At 41.1% G+C, this 14,270-nt stretch overlaps 2 long non-coding RNA genes across 3 annotated transcripts; one reads left to right on the top strand and one right to left on the bottom strand.

The window, feature by feature from the left end:
• The first annotated feature begins 117 nt into the window (after positions 1 to 117).
• On the top strand, positions 118 to 13,699 carry LOC137326109 (uncharacterized). Of its 2 annotated transcripts, none has more exons than XR_010964104.1 (3): positions 118 to 344; positions 609 to 1,000; positions 13,525 to 13,699. It is a non-coding gene; the product is annotated as an uncharacterized lncRNA (long non-coding RNA). The 2 variants fall into 2 exon arrangements; XR_010964105.1 differs by having other exon boundaries at positions 609 to 820.
• Positions 10,953 to 13,927, bottom strand: LOC137326110 (uncharacterized). Its single transcript, XR_010964106.1, has 3 exons — positions 13,872 to 13,927; positions 12,099 to 12,243; positions 10,953 to 11,117 (listed from the first exon to the last, which is right to left on the bottom strand). It is a non-coding gene; the product is annotated as an uncharacterized lncRNA (long non-coding RNA).
• Between the last annotated feature and the right edge of the window lie 343 nt (positions 13,928 to 14,270).

A 14,270-nucleotide genomic window follows, 5' to 3' on the forward strand; every position in this document is an offset into this window, starting at 1 on the left:
CAGCTGTGCTCCTGGGCCAGCCGCGCGCTCCGCTCTGAATGAGCCCAGTGAGTGACGCGCACTGATTGACAGCTCCGCTCGCCGCGCGCACCCGGCCCTCTCCGCCCCCGCGCACAGCTCGCGACTGCTCAACACCCGGGGCAAAGCTGGAGGTCGTGCGTGGCGGCGACCCGCAATTCAACTGAAACACTGTTATCAAGGAAGGACTGCACCCAAGTGTTACCGCAAAGCAAGTTGTATTGATTTGTTTCTTCGGTTAAGCAGTTTCTTCAGTCCTTCGACGTTTTGGTTATGTTCTCTCCAAGGGTTCATTCAACTTTTGCATTAAAAAGAACAGTCAATAGGTGAGAAAAGTTGCAGATGTAATACTAAAAGCTAAATTGTGATGAAACATATCGAGGCATTTGCAAATAATCCTAATGAATTAGGGATGGGCAATAAATGTTGGCCTTGCCAGCGACGCCCACATCCCATGAACAAATTTTTAAAAACATGACGTAAGTCGTTTCTTTTCAAACAATTATGATTTCGTTTACACTTGATCCAATCCTTTTCCTGTTCTTGCCACCCTCTTTCTGCTTTATCCTAATTTCTCATCATTGTTGAAGGATGCTTCTTCAGAGCATTGCTTGGTGGATCGTTTGTCCCCATCTCTCACGGCCCTCGGCACTCCTCGTGGCGGAGAAGATCCCTATATTCTGGGACTTGAGGTCAGCTGCAACGGTTGAGAGCCAGGTGATTTTTGGCCTTCCATGGGGCTTCGGAGGACAGGTTCCAAGTGTCCTGGTGGTGTCGAGGCTGGCCACCTGCCCAAACAGCGGTAAACACCTTTTGGCAATTGTGACACCTGGGGGAGGTTTGGTGGTCATCTTTCTGATCTCACTATCGGTGACACGGTCACATCACCGAATGCAGCAAAGATACTGTGTCGATTTTTGCCCGGTCAGCTTGCGAAACAGTTCAAGTCTCTGATGCATACTGGAGAATTGGAGTGATTCAGGTATTATATAGGCGATGTTTTGGGAACGGGAGATGCGATAAACTTATGTTTTTGTCCAGGTCGATTACTGCCTGGTGCATCAGTGCAATTCTGTGACGCATTTCTGGGGTGCTTTGACATGATTCATCGATCAGTGATCCCAGATACATAAATTGTTCCACGCATCCTACAGTTTCACCTGCAATCTCTATATTAGGTGGATGCGGGAGAAAGTCACTGAGTGACTGAACTTTTGTTTTCTTCCAGTTTACCTGCAAGCCCAAGGGTCCAGCTTCCTCCGTGAAGATTTCAAGGATCGAAACAAGAAAGGCAATCATTTCTGCCAATAGGGCAACATCGCCTGCCAAATAGGTCTGTGAAGGAATCACCACCAATAGAGGCAGACTCCATTCATAGGAACATGAGTAGGCCATTCAGCCCCTGGAGCCCACTCCGCCATTTGATAAGATCATGGCTGATCTGTGATCTAACTCCATATACCTGCCTTTGGCCCATATCCCTTAATACCTTTGGTTGCCAAAAAGCTATCTATCTCAGATTTAAAATTAGCAATTGAGCTAGCATCAATTGCCGTTTGCAGAAGAGAGTTCCAAACTTCTACCACCCTTTGTGTGTAGAAGTGTTTTCTAATCTCAATCCTGAAAGATCTGGCTCTAATTTTTAGACTGTGCCCCCAAGTCCGAGAATCCCCAACCAGCGGAAATAGTTTCTCTCTATCCACCCTATCTGTTCCCCTTAATATCTTATAAACTTTGATCAGATCACCCCTTAACCTTCTAAACTCTAGAGAATACAACCCCAATTTGTGTAATCTCTCCTCGTAACTTAACCATTGAAGTCTGGGTATCATTCTAGTAAACCTACGCTGCACTCCCTCCAAGGCCAATATGTCCTTCCGAAGGTGCGGTGTCCAGAACTGCTCACAGTATTCATTAAGCAATGAGTGCTTTTTTCTGGAATCCAAACTGTGACTATACCAAAGCAAACTGGAATGATTGGACACCCTTGACTGACACCAGAGTTGATTGGAAAAGACAAACTCTGATCCCTTCCCTCCTCACCGAGCCGTTAGTTTCCGAGTATAAGGCAGAGACTAATCATATGAAATTGTCAGGGACCCCAAGGATGGAGAATATTTCCCAAAGCGCAGGGATGTACACAGAGTCAAACGCTGACTTAAGATCAACATAGGCCAGATAGAGCGGGCGATGATAATCTCGCTGTGTGTGCAAGCAGGTTGAGAGTCAGTATCTGATCAACTGTCGATCTGCCAGGCGTGAAGCCACTTTGCTGTCTTCTCTTATATAGAAGAGATCCTAATCTGCTGAGAAGTATATGAGCAAACACCTTTCCTGTGACAGAAAGAAGGATGATGCCTCGTTAGTTACCTCACTCATCTCTGCTTCCTTTGCCCTTATAGATCAGATAGATAACCCCATGAAGCCAATTCTTAGGAATAGTTATGAATTCCCAAACCCCAGCAAAGAGATGGTGTTGGCAGTCAATCACTGGATCCCCACCAGTTCTGCTGGTATATTACAACGACCTGGAACCTTGCTCAGCTTCATACTTGTAATTGCCTTAGCAACCTCTTCTTGTGATGGAACAGAGATTGAAATACTTAGATCAGGTATTACCACAGAAGCTGCCTGGGGCAGCACCTCAGAAGGAGGAGCAGATAGACGATTAACTAGGCTGCTGAAATATTGTCTCCATCACAACATCTGCACGTTCTGATAAGCCAGCAGGGATCCATCTGAGACTTCGATAGAGGTAGAAATATGGGGGCCTTGATGTCTTAGTGTTTTAAATGCTACAAATGCATCTCTGGTTCTGTTATTTCAGAAACCATCCTCAGTCTTGTCTGCGATTTTATCAGCCCAGGCTCTTGAATCGTTCCTTATTGCTCGCCTTCTCTGCAAGTTAAGGTGTCTGTAGAGAGTCATATTTCCTGAAAGGCAGGCAGCACACCTTCTTTCAATGATGTCAAGAGTATGTGAAGGAGGTCACTCCTTCTTAGCTGATCTTCTTGATGCAAGAGCCTCTTTGGCAGTGTCATACAATGTATTTTTAAAAAGAAGTAATTCTTTTTTGATGCTATTCTGTGATGAGGGATTTGAAGATCCCGTTAAACCCGACACAACACGTTGCCAATATGCAAAATTGACATTAAAGCAATGCAGTTTATGGAGGTCAAAATTTCTTCCTGATGCTTTCGTAGTTGGAGCTTTCTTCAGGTATGGACAAATGGACATAACTACAGGTCTGTGATCAGAGTCAAATTCTAGACATTGGGAAACTCTGCTGTTTCAATATTGTTGGTTGAGGGATAAATCTTGTCCAGGACAACAGGAAGAATTCCCCTGCTCTTCTTCGAAATCGTGCCATGGGATCTTTTACATCTACCTGAGAAGGCCTCGGTTCTTTAACGACTCATCCGAAAGCCGCACCTCCGACAGTGCAGCCCTCCCTCAGTACTGCACTGGAGTATCAGCCTGGATTTTATGCTCAAGTCCCTGGAGTGGAATTTGAATCCACAACCTTCTGACTCAGAGGCGAGAGTGCTGCAAACTGAGCCACAGCTGACTCATGTGGGATGTGGGACTCCACTCCTATGAGGCCCTAGGAATTGATCTTGTGACAGCCCGTCACACTCCTTAACTGCATTAAAGTCACTGAGACAGATCTTCAATTCCTCTTTCTGGATAGTTGACATACAGTCATCAAGGGAACTGTAGAAATGGTCTTCAATCAATTCATCAACTTCCTTAGTTGATGTATAAGCAACCACTGCAGGCATATAGCTAGGTATGAGAGTTACTTTAAGCAGTCGCTGTGATAACGAGTCCAGTTTAACACTGCAGATGTGTATCTAGAGGCATTGACCAAAGCTACCCCCTCTGTTTTTAGATCCATCTGATGTACCAGACCACAGGTATGACATGCCCCCCACCTGCAGCTTCCCGGAGCCTGGCCACCTAACCTCTTGCGAAGCCCTGAAAGGAAGAGCCACAACAGGATCGTCCATGATGTGTACATTGAACATGTACATTTGTAGATCTCCATCTCAGAGGATGTTAACACCTTTCCTGCTAATCCTAATCGATTTTAGATGACGTTGCTGTAGCCATCGAGATGCCTCTGGCCAGCAGAACACTGGAAGGTGTGCCCAATGCTATAGTTAACTTATTACCTCTGGCTAGCAGAGCACCAGAAGCTGCTCCCCTTGGTGACCAGCGTGACAGGCGTTGCGGAATAATGTCAGTATATGACCAATCCAACAATTAATTAGACAAGGAATTTCCCAGTCAACTTTTTGAGTTGATGTGGTATATCCGTGATGATCACCTAGGATGGTTACCTATCAAAGCGAATGGCATCATGCAGCGCAGGTTTGAAATCATAGTTTTCCTTCGTCCAGACAGAGGACCTGAGGAGGCTGAGCGAGCATGGTCTGCCCAGGTTTGGATTCAGAGTTTTCCCTCCTAAATACAGTTGACTTGCAGCACCTTCTTCCACATTGTTTAATGCAATGCCTCTGGATTTTCCCAAGAAGAGCTTTCCCCATTCAGTACCCGGGGCTCACGCCTCTACACCGTTGTATCCCAACAGAAATTTACGGCTTTATTTCCTTGTCATTTTGTTTCACAATTTTCTTTCTTTCCCACTATTCATAATGTTTTTACTCCTTTATAAATTCACTCCTTTGTGAATTTTTAGCTTTCTTCTCATTTGTACACAGAGCTGCTAATATCTGATACCTAAAGGACCAGCACTGAAAGAGGACTATCAATACACATCCATGTCCAATAAAAAATGGTTCAATGTTTACATCTAATGTTCTAAAAGATGTAAACAAACAATTAATCTGACATTTTTTGGATGAAAAGTACAGAACGTACCATTGTGAAGGTAATGTAGTGTACGTGACTTTTGCAGATAATTTAAAGGCAATGTTATCATTAAAGTCATGATTTATTTTATTTCACCTGTAGTTATATTCACTTAAATATCACCACTTGAACGCTGATACATTCAGCATTGAATATATCAATGAGCAATTGCCATTGTTAGTTGCCAGAACTTTTATATTGCATGAATAATATCATTGTTAAATTAAAGCACAAATGCATTCTGCAAAAGCTTACAGTCTTCCATTTAGAAAGTGAGGCTTTTCCACAATACCTAGCAATCCCTGTACAGTTTAAATGTACATCTTGTAGGATCCTGTGCTTTAGGAACCTTCTATATTCCAGATAGTATGGAAACAATGTTACAGTTCACTCGACAGCTCAACTAGTCATTTATTACTAACATCACAGTTCAGCCGTAACCATCCCCTGCAGACTGGCATTTAAACAATGCTTCCCCTTGACGTGACTTTACCCGTTGCACTGCATGAAGAATGAGTCATACCTCTTGGATGCTTATGCGATTATGTTAAGGTTAAACATCACCCATTTTATCAAAAGCAAAATACTGTGGATGCTGGAAATCTGAAATAAAAGCAGAAAATGCTGTAAATACTCAGTAAGTAAGGCAGCATCTGTGGAGAAAGAAACAGAGTTAACATTATCTATTATTTCAGCCAGGTGCATGCACCTATACTTGTTATTTATTTGAGAGTTTCTGCTGGTATAATACTTCAGATCTTTAAGTCACATGTTCTCATTCCCATTCAAAGGAACCGGCATGGGGTTGGCCCTGAGTATTGAACTATTAAAGAAAGAAAAAAAAACTTTGATTTCATACAGCATCTTATCACAGAACATTCCAAAAAATGTTTCCCTATCCCTCCCCAAGTACAGTCACTGTTCTTATGTAGGCAAATGTGGCGGTCAATTTTCACATAGCAAAATGAAGGGAGAAATGTTGGCCAGGACTTTAGGCTCTTGTTCAAATAGTGTAATGGGGTGTTCAACATCCACCTGAACAAGCAGACAGGACATTGGTTTCACATTTTATCTAAATGCTCGCACCTTCAACAATGCAGTACCTTCAGTAGTGCACTCAGGTGTCAGCTTAGATGAAGTGCTCAAAAGCTAGAGTGGGGCTCAAACTCACAATTTACTGACTTAGAAACAAGAGTGCTACCAACTGAGCCAGTCGGACACTTAATGCACGAGGTAAGGAAAAGCAGTGGTGAACGGTTGTTTTTCGGACTGGAGGGAGGTGTACAGTGGTGTTTCCCAGGGGTCGGTGCTGGGACCACTGCTTTTCTTGATATATATTAATGACTTGAACTTGGGTGTACAGGGCACAAAATTTCAAAATTTGCAGATGACACAAAATTTGGAAGGGTAGTAAACAGTGAGGAGGATAGTGATAGACTTCAAGAGGATATAGACAGGCTGGTGGCAAGGGCGGACACGTGGCAGATGAAATTTAACGCAGAAAAATGCGAAGTGATACATTTCGGTAGGAAGAACAAGGAGAGGCAATATAAACTTGAGGGCACAACTCTAAAAGGGGTACAGGAACAGAGCGATCTGGGGGTATATGTGCACAAATCGTTGGAAATGGCAGGGCAGGTTGAGAAAGTGGTTAAAAAAGCATATGGAATCCTGGGCTTTACAAATAGAGGCATAGAGTACAAAAGTATGGAAGCCATGATGAACCTTTATAAAACACTGCTTCAGTCACAACTGGAGTATTGTGTCCAGTTCTGGGCACCGCACTTCAGGAAAGATGTGAAGGCCTTAGAGAGGGTGCAGAAGAGATTTACTGGAATGATTCCAGGGATGAGGGACTTTAGTTACGTGGATAGACTGGAGAAGCTGGGGTTGTTCTCCTTGGAATAGAGATGGTTGCGAGGAGATTTGATAGAGGTATTCAAAATCATGAAGGGTCCAGACAGAGTAGATAGGGAGAAACTGTTCCCATTGGCGGAAGGGTCAAGAACCAGAGAGCATAGATTTAAGGTGATTGGCAAAAGAACCAAAGGTGACATGAGGAAAAACTCTTTTACACAGTGAGTGGTTAGGATCTGGAATGCACTGCCCGAGAGGTTGGTGGAGGCAGATTCAATCACGGCCTTCAAAAGGGAACTGGATAAGTACTTGAAAGGAAAAACTTTGCAGGGCTACGGGGATAGGGCGGGGGAGTGGGACTAGCTGGATTGCTCTTGCATAGTGCCGGCGTGGACTCGATGGGCTGAATGGCTTCCTTCCGTGCCATAATCTTTCTATGATTCTGTGATATTCTGGCTCTAGCAGAATGAATTCGACATAAACTGATGTTCTCATCATTTCAATGGGGAAGAAAAGAACCTATTGAGTATATTGTGCAGTCTATTCAAAAAGCAAACAAATGTTCTACAAATTAGTTATCTTTAAAATACATTTTGCCTACTTTTCAACATGGAAACCTTGTTCTTCCTGTAAAAAGTAAATAGGTGTATTATAATTATGATGGCACCGAGTGATATTTCTGACTGAGTAGATGAAGAAAGAACTTGGTTGTGCTTTCACAAAAGTCCACAATCCATTATCAGCCCCAAAGTACTACTCAGTATAATAAATTAAAATCTGGAAGCCCATTTATGACTGAATTTTCTCGGTTCTCATCTGGAATGATAGGTGCGATATCTCATAGAGTCAAAGAGTTATACAGCACGGATAGAGGCCCTTCGGCCCATCGTGTCCGCGCCGGCCATCAAGCCCTGTCTAATCTAATCCCATATTCCAGCATTTGGTCCGTAGCCTTGTATGCTATGGCATTTCAAGTGCTCATCCAAATGCTTCTTGAATGTTGTGAGGGTTCCTGCCTCCACAACCCTTTCAGGCAGTGAGTTCCAGACTCCAACCACCCTCTGGGTGAAAAAGTTCTTTCTCAAATCCCCTCTAAACCTCCCGCCTTTTACCTTGAATCTATGCCCCCTTGTTATAGAACCCTCAACGAAGGGAAAAAGCTCCTTAGTATCCATCCTATCTCAAAACAAGAAAATCTGCCTTGAAAAGCACTGTGATTAAACAATGAAACCTTCCTTTGGAAGATGTTGCTAGGATGTTCCCTGTTCTTCTTGCTAAAGCAAAATAAAATTATCATGCAGGAGAATTTGAATAAGATTGTAGTATGTTGAGAAAAACTGTAAACCTGTATCATTACATCGTCACTCCCAAAGTCAATCGCTTAATGATGCAAACAGAGCTATTAGAGATCATTCATTTTTTTTTACAAATTTAATGTCCAAATTCTGCCTGAACAATCTGTGACATTTCTTTTGAAAGGAATCCTTACAATAATTGTACAGATAAAAAGAAAAATTGAAAATTCAGGGAATCAGGAATAAAGACATGAAGTGATGGTAATGTACAGCAGGTCCGCCAGCATCTGTAGAGTGAAAAGATTGATTAATGTTTTGGGCATAGACCCTTCATCAGAATTGCCGTAAGTGTAATTTTGTTTTTTTTTAAAAATCACCTGACTTTGCTCCAGCATGGCCATTTCATCATTTTGGATGCAATGGCTTAGACTTTCCACATACCCACTCACCAATGATTGGGGTGCATTTCCTGGAGGTTGGGGGTGGAACATCCACCCACCACAGAGGTGAACCTCTGTCTCTGGCCAACTTTCCTACCTCAAGATTATTTAAATACAGGAGTAAGAGTCTCAGGCCTCTACCAGGGAATTCCACTGAAATGGTGGGGGTGGGGGTGGGGGGGGGGGCGCAGGGGGATGGTGGCAGACATGGCAGGTCTGCTGTACTGTGGGGATCCAGGCAGCTAAATTTTGTTTTAAAACAATTATGGAACCTCCTTCTCAGCCTGCATAAGGCCATGCTCTCTGAGTGCTTGCACAGGCACATATGCCAAAAAGAGCATTTGGGGCCCCACTACCTTAAGGAGAATGTTAAATGCTCGGGCCTAATAGGTAGTCTTTAAGTCCAGCGTTCAAAGAACCCAAATCATGGGAAACACGTAGGAGGATGAATTTCCCCCATTTGCTATCAATATATGTACCCACATATATCCAGGTGTACTCTCTGTCATCAGACTTGGCATCTGGAAAGGTCGGGGGGGGGGGAGGCGCAAAGAGGCGGGACATGGCAGAGTGCATCTCCAAACATTTTTGAAACCAAGATCCACCTAAAAATTGGTGGGGGGGGGGCAGAAGGTCCAGGACAATATATCAAGCAACTGGGCTATTGCATGATGCCCCTTTGTATACCATCAGAGCACCCTCTGTTTTATAAAATTACTGAACAATGGATACTGCTGGTGAAAACTCCTGAGTCCAATGATTCTAATGATAATTTAGATCACTTTTATGGCATTAGCTTGTGAGAATTAGTGGTAAAATATTTAATTAATAAATTACCCGAGGAAGACTACGGATCACAGGACATTCTTTGTGAAAATATGCATATGGACATGTTCAAAGGTTATAGAGTTACCTAAGCAGTACATGCACCAGCCAAAATATTGTGAAGTTATATTCCATCGCTGATCTGTTTTTCTACATCATGCAAATTACAAAAGTTCTTCATCGCACAGCATCTTGGTGTCAGGAAAGTATGCAGGCATACGTCTGGTCAGGAAAATAGGCAAGACTATACAAAAGAAATGCTAAGATTTGCAGAATTACAAGATCTCTTTGTTGATATGTAGAATTGTAGATAGTTGAAAGGTAAACTGTGTGCCAGACATAGGCAAATTGGCAATAGACACAAAAGTGTCCAACAGAGGAACAACAAAAAAAAAAGAAAAAGTGGTTAGAATACTAAATTGGAATACAGATGAAGCTTTTTAATAGGACATTCCAATGAAGATTAGACCATCCTGTTAATCATCAAATAATCCCCGTTCAGCAAATCTTATCAGTATGTCAGGAATTAATCAGTACCAAAGGTAATTCTTCTTGTGGAGAAATGTCTTGAAAAAACCACATCTCTCTTCTGAAGCATTTGCTGTATAAGAAATACCAAAAATAAATGTAATATTTGTAAAAGGTTACACATGGTTGTCCTATTGTGTAGAAGTCATTAACATAACATGCCTGCTGACAGTCAATATCAGAAGACAAAAAGTATAATTCAGTGTACTCTCCTTTGGTGTAGAACTGATTTTCCACAATTTCTAATAGACAGTATAAACATGAGAGTGTGGTGGAATAGGCTGTATGACATATTAGTCTATTTGGTGTCAGTGCTGTCAGTGACTGGTACTGGCACAATCCCGCTCACCAGCCAAGTAGTCAATCTGGCTGGTTGTCGAGCAGAACTCTGCATAGATTGAGGTTCTACCATTAAGATCGGTAGGGCCTCCACATCCCCGGCCTTGCCGGGTTCATCGCCCACTACCGGGCCCTGCCCCCCTTTCACCCTTCCTTCGTGAAAATCAAGGTCTGTGCTTCTGTTCTTTAACTTCTTGTCAAGTTCCCTCTGTCTTGCCACCTCTCTCCCTGCTTTCAAAGACGTTCTCAAAACATTCCTCTTCAACCATACCTTTGTCACCCCTCACCTTAACCCAACCCCCAACATTTTCCCGCTGGCTTGACATTAACCATTTTTTTCATTTGTAATGTAAAGCACTTTTAAATATGAGGGGTGCTGCAGAATTGTAAGTTATTGATGTACCTCAGTTTTGATAGAATCGTATACCATTTAGCCCATTGTGCCTGTGTTGGCTCTTTGAAAGAGCTATCCATTCTCTGCTCTTTCCTCATAGCAAATTTTTCATATTCCAGTATATATCCAATTCCCTTTTGAAAGTTATCAGTGTAGAAATGTTTGATCTTTTCCACTCGTCGTTTGCTTTGTTTTCTAGCCCATAGATAATTCAATCAAGATTCAATCTTATGCCACATATGCAGTTCGATGAGTTATGGTTTACATGAAACGACGGCTTCTGAAAATACTCATTGGTATTTAATAAAGTAAATTATAAATACTGGCCCAGAATTTCCTGAAATAGTGTGATCGGTGCCATACACCATAACTTACGTCATTTTGCGCAGATCTTTCCATTGTGAACTTACTCCAAAATTTCTTGAAAACGTCACTTGAATAAACTGTAGCGAGCATAGTGGCCAATCACAGAGCTCAGAAGCGATGCAGCTTCTGTTGTGTATCCGGTTTACACCTGTGCTTTTGCTTTTGTAAATGTTTGATTCTCTGCAGGGGAAAATTGTGTTCACAAAAGTTTGAGAATAAAGATCCCACAAATAATTCAGCAGTAATTCATGTATTAGGTTAAAATTTACTGGCACTTTTCTCAGTCAGAAATTGCAAAACAAACACCCTTCAATGTTTTTCACTGAACTGAAAAAATGAATTCAGACACAAAAAAGTCCATCATTTAATTCCCACATACATCAACTAACAATTCATATTTGTAAATAAGTATAAATGTCGCTGTAAAACTATTAATATTTGAACCTAATAAAACTGTAAATTTGCTGGAATGTGCTGAACTACATTGTTGACAGTACTATCTGAACACTTTAACAGGATAGGGAAAAACAAAAAGAGAAAACAGCCCATATTTAAATAGAAACTAGCAGATAACATATTTTATAAACAGGGATATATGTTCACAAAACGGAACTCTGAAACCTGTGCATTATCCAACTTGTAAGTCTTTTATCCATCCAATTGCAATATACATCTATGAATAATGCTTTTGGGGTGAGAATTATGTAAGCACCAGAAATCATGCTGCCGCCAGGTGACCAAGGACCCATCTGTGCCAATATTTTTCAGCCTATGTGGCTGTGGTGAGAAAACTAGTGTAAATCCAGGAAATTCATGATTATCATAGGTCTGCCATTCATGTCAATGGCAATCAAATTTCACGGTTTCGGCAATAGTTTTGAATAATGTCGTAACTCACTTACACCATAATTTCCCAGAACTTTTGCGATGGAAAAGTGATCCAATCTCCAGGAAATTCTACGCCAAGATTTTTAAATTAAAATAATAGTAGTATAAGCAGATAAAGAGTACCCTTATTTAAGAGAAAGGGGGGAGCATGAATGAAACTATAAAAACATACCTTTTCCTGAGCGAACTCTGCTCCATTTGATCATTAAAATTGCAATTGGAGTCCTACAATCAGCATAGGACCCTGATTTGCATATTTAAACAGCCTCTTACCTGTTTTGGGCACTCATTTAAAGGTTTGCTGGCAAATTGAATCAGGTTGGGGAAATGGCTTTCCAAGGTGCCCACCAAGTTTTCCTTTGCTGGTTGCTCATTTTCCAGGTGAGAAACAGGTGGCTGGCAGTTGAAAATCATCCTCCTTGGTTTACAATGACAAAAAACTTGTAAAATAAATTTCTCTGAAAAAAAAGACACTTTTTCCTTTGACATTTTTTGCCATTGACTATGGAGGTAAGTCTTCAACTTGCTGACAGGGCATTAAAACTGGCATTACGTGTTGATTTCAATGGAAATGAAAATTGGGCAGTTTCTATAAAGGGCGACTGACCCACAAAGCCAGTTTTGCGTCCGAGCGACAAGTTGAAAGTGTATCCCTGTATATCAATAATGCACTCATTACTTTTCCATTTACTATCCTGGTTGCAAGGTAAAGGAATGATGCATCTTCTGACAACTGATTCTTGAATTCAACAGCAATTCCTCCCACATATGCTCAAAAGAAGCTACATTAATCTAGAGGCCAGATGCTATTATTGGCACTAGGTTTGATAGATACACCCTTGTACTGGACAGTGGTAGTCTTCTGTAAAAATTATTTGTGCAGCTAATGCTCATCTCCGATATAACTGTAACCTATCAGTCAGGAAGACAGTATTGAGCCTCTGCCACAAATGTTGAGAACAGATTTTTGACAGTCATACACAAAGAGGTGCCAAAATGACTTTGAAGTCTTATAGAACTATAAGCAGCAGATAGAATTTATGGTTTGTAAAGAAACATCAGATGTAAAGCCAAAAAAACATAATGAGTGCCAATTCTCTGTGCAAACCGTTCAGTCACAAAGGAACTGAGATAACGTACGAAGATGGAAGAAAGTATATTAAGTTTAAAAATATAGTAGGTAGTAATATAAGTTGTAAAGAAGTGACTTGCATTTAAGCAGAGTAAAGAAAATATTCTCTTGATCACTACTGTTAAATGTTGTTTGCACCATATTTTTAAAAAATCTTTTAGAGAAATGGAAGAAATTGTGCAGTTCAAAGCAAGGTAGATTTCATTTATTCTGTGGCCTGTCATGATGAAGTCAAGCTGAACTGAACTGGCTGCTGTTGAGTTGAGTTTGGTTTTATCAGTGAAATTTGCACAGTGATCTGTTCTTTGCAGCTGCAAAATTAAGTATCTTGCTGGATAGGGAAATTCCCTGGTAATGTCCAATGTACCCATAAATAAAGGCTCAGAAAACAAAACTCTTACACAGTACAACACTGATGATAATATCTTTAACATAAAAGTTTTGGTTGAATTGAATGGTTTACCTTTAACTCGAACTTGGAAAAAGATCTACAAGTTCTTCCCTCTCATTCTAATCTAGTGGACACACTTCCCAGCACTGACACTGCTTTTCTTTAAAATTATCCAGGGAGAAAATAGTCAAGAAGCAAGAAACATACCAAAAAGGAAACATAAGAAGGACGTCAATTATTGTAAATCTCGAAGTCAACATTGCTTGCATATTAAAATAAAGCTGAATTGGTGTTGAATTTCCATTGTTAGTGAGAAACACTGTTTTTTCAATCAATAGAGTTTGTCCAGGCTGTCCAATTTTCTAAATATTTCTTATAGGATATATATTTTTTGAAGTCATTGTTTGGAGCGGATTCTAAACATTGTAGATAAGTTTTAGTACTGTAGTGTAAACTGATTCTAAAGAGATGGAGTGAGGCTGAGAAAGCAGGAGGGTAATTCAGAAGGCAAATAATTTAATACCTGGAGAAATCTGAAGGATTGCATTTCACATCTGCTGAAAAGTCTTCATATTTCTGTAATGAAGTAGGTTAAATGATTGATAGTACATTCTGAATTCTTGAGTGTTAATACTATGCATTAAACCATGATTGATCCAGATCACTGCAAAAAGCAATGCTTTATGGAAAAAAAAATTGCTAACTTTTTTCCCCTTCCCACTTATTTATTTCTAAACCTTCTCCACATTTCTTTCACACCAACTTGGTTCAGCTTGCCTCTGAGTCAGATGGCTGTGGGTTCAAGCCATACTCCAGGACTTGACACACTGGCCCGATATTTACAGGGAGGCGGGGAGGGATGGGAGGAGATTTAGCGCCCGGGGAACTAACGGCAAGACCTGACTAACAATTTTGGACTCCA

Source organism: Heptranchias perlo, chromosome 10 (genome assembly GCF_035084215.1).
Source record: "Heptranchias perlo isolate sHepPer1 chromosome 10, sHepPer1.hap1, whole genome shotgun sequence".
NCBI lineage: Eukaryota > Metazoa > Chordata > Chondrichthyes > Hexanchiformes > Hexanchidae > Heptranchias > Heptranchias perlo.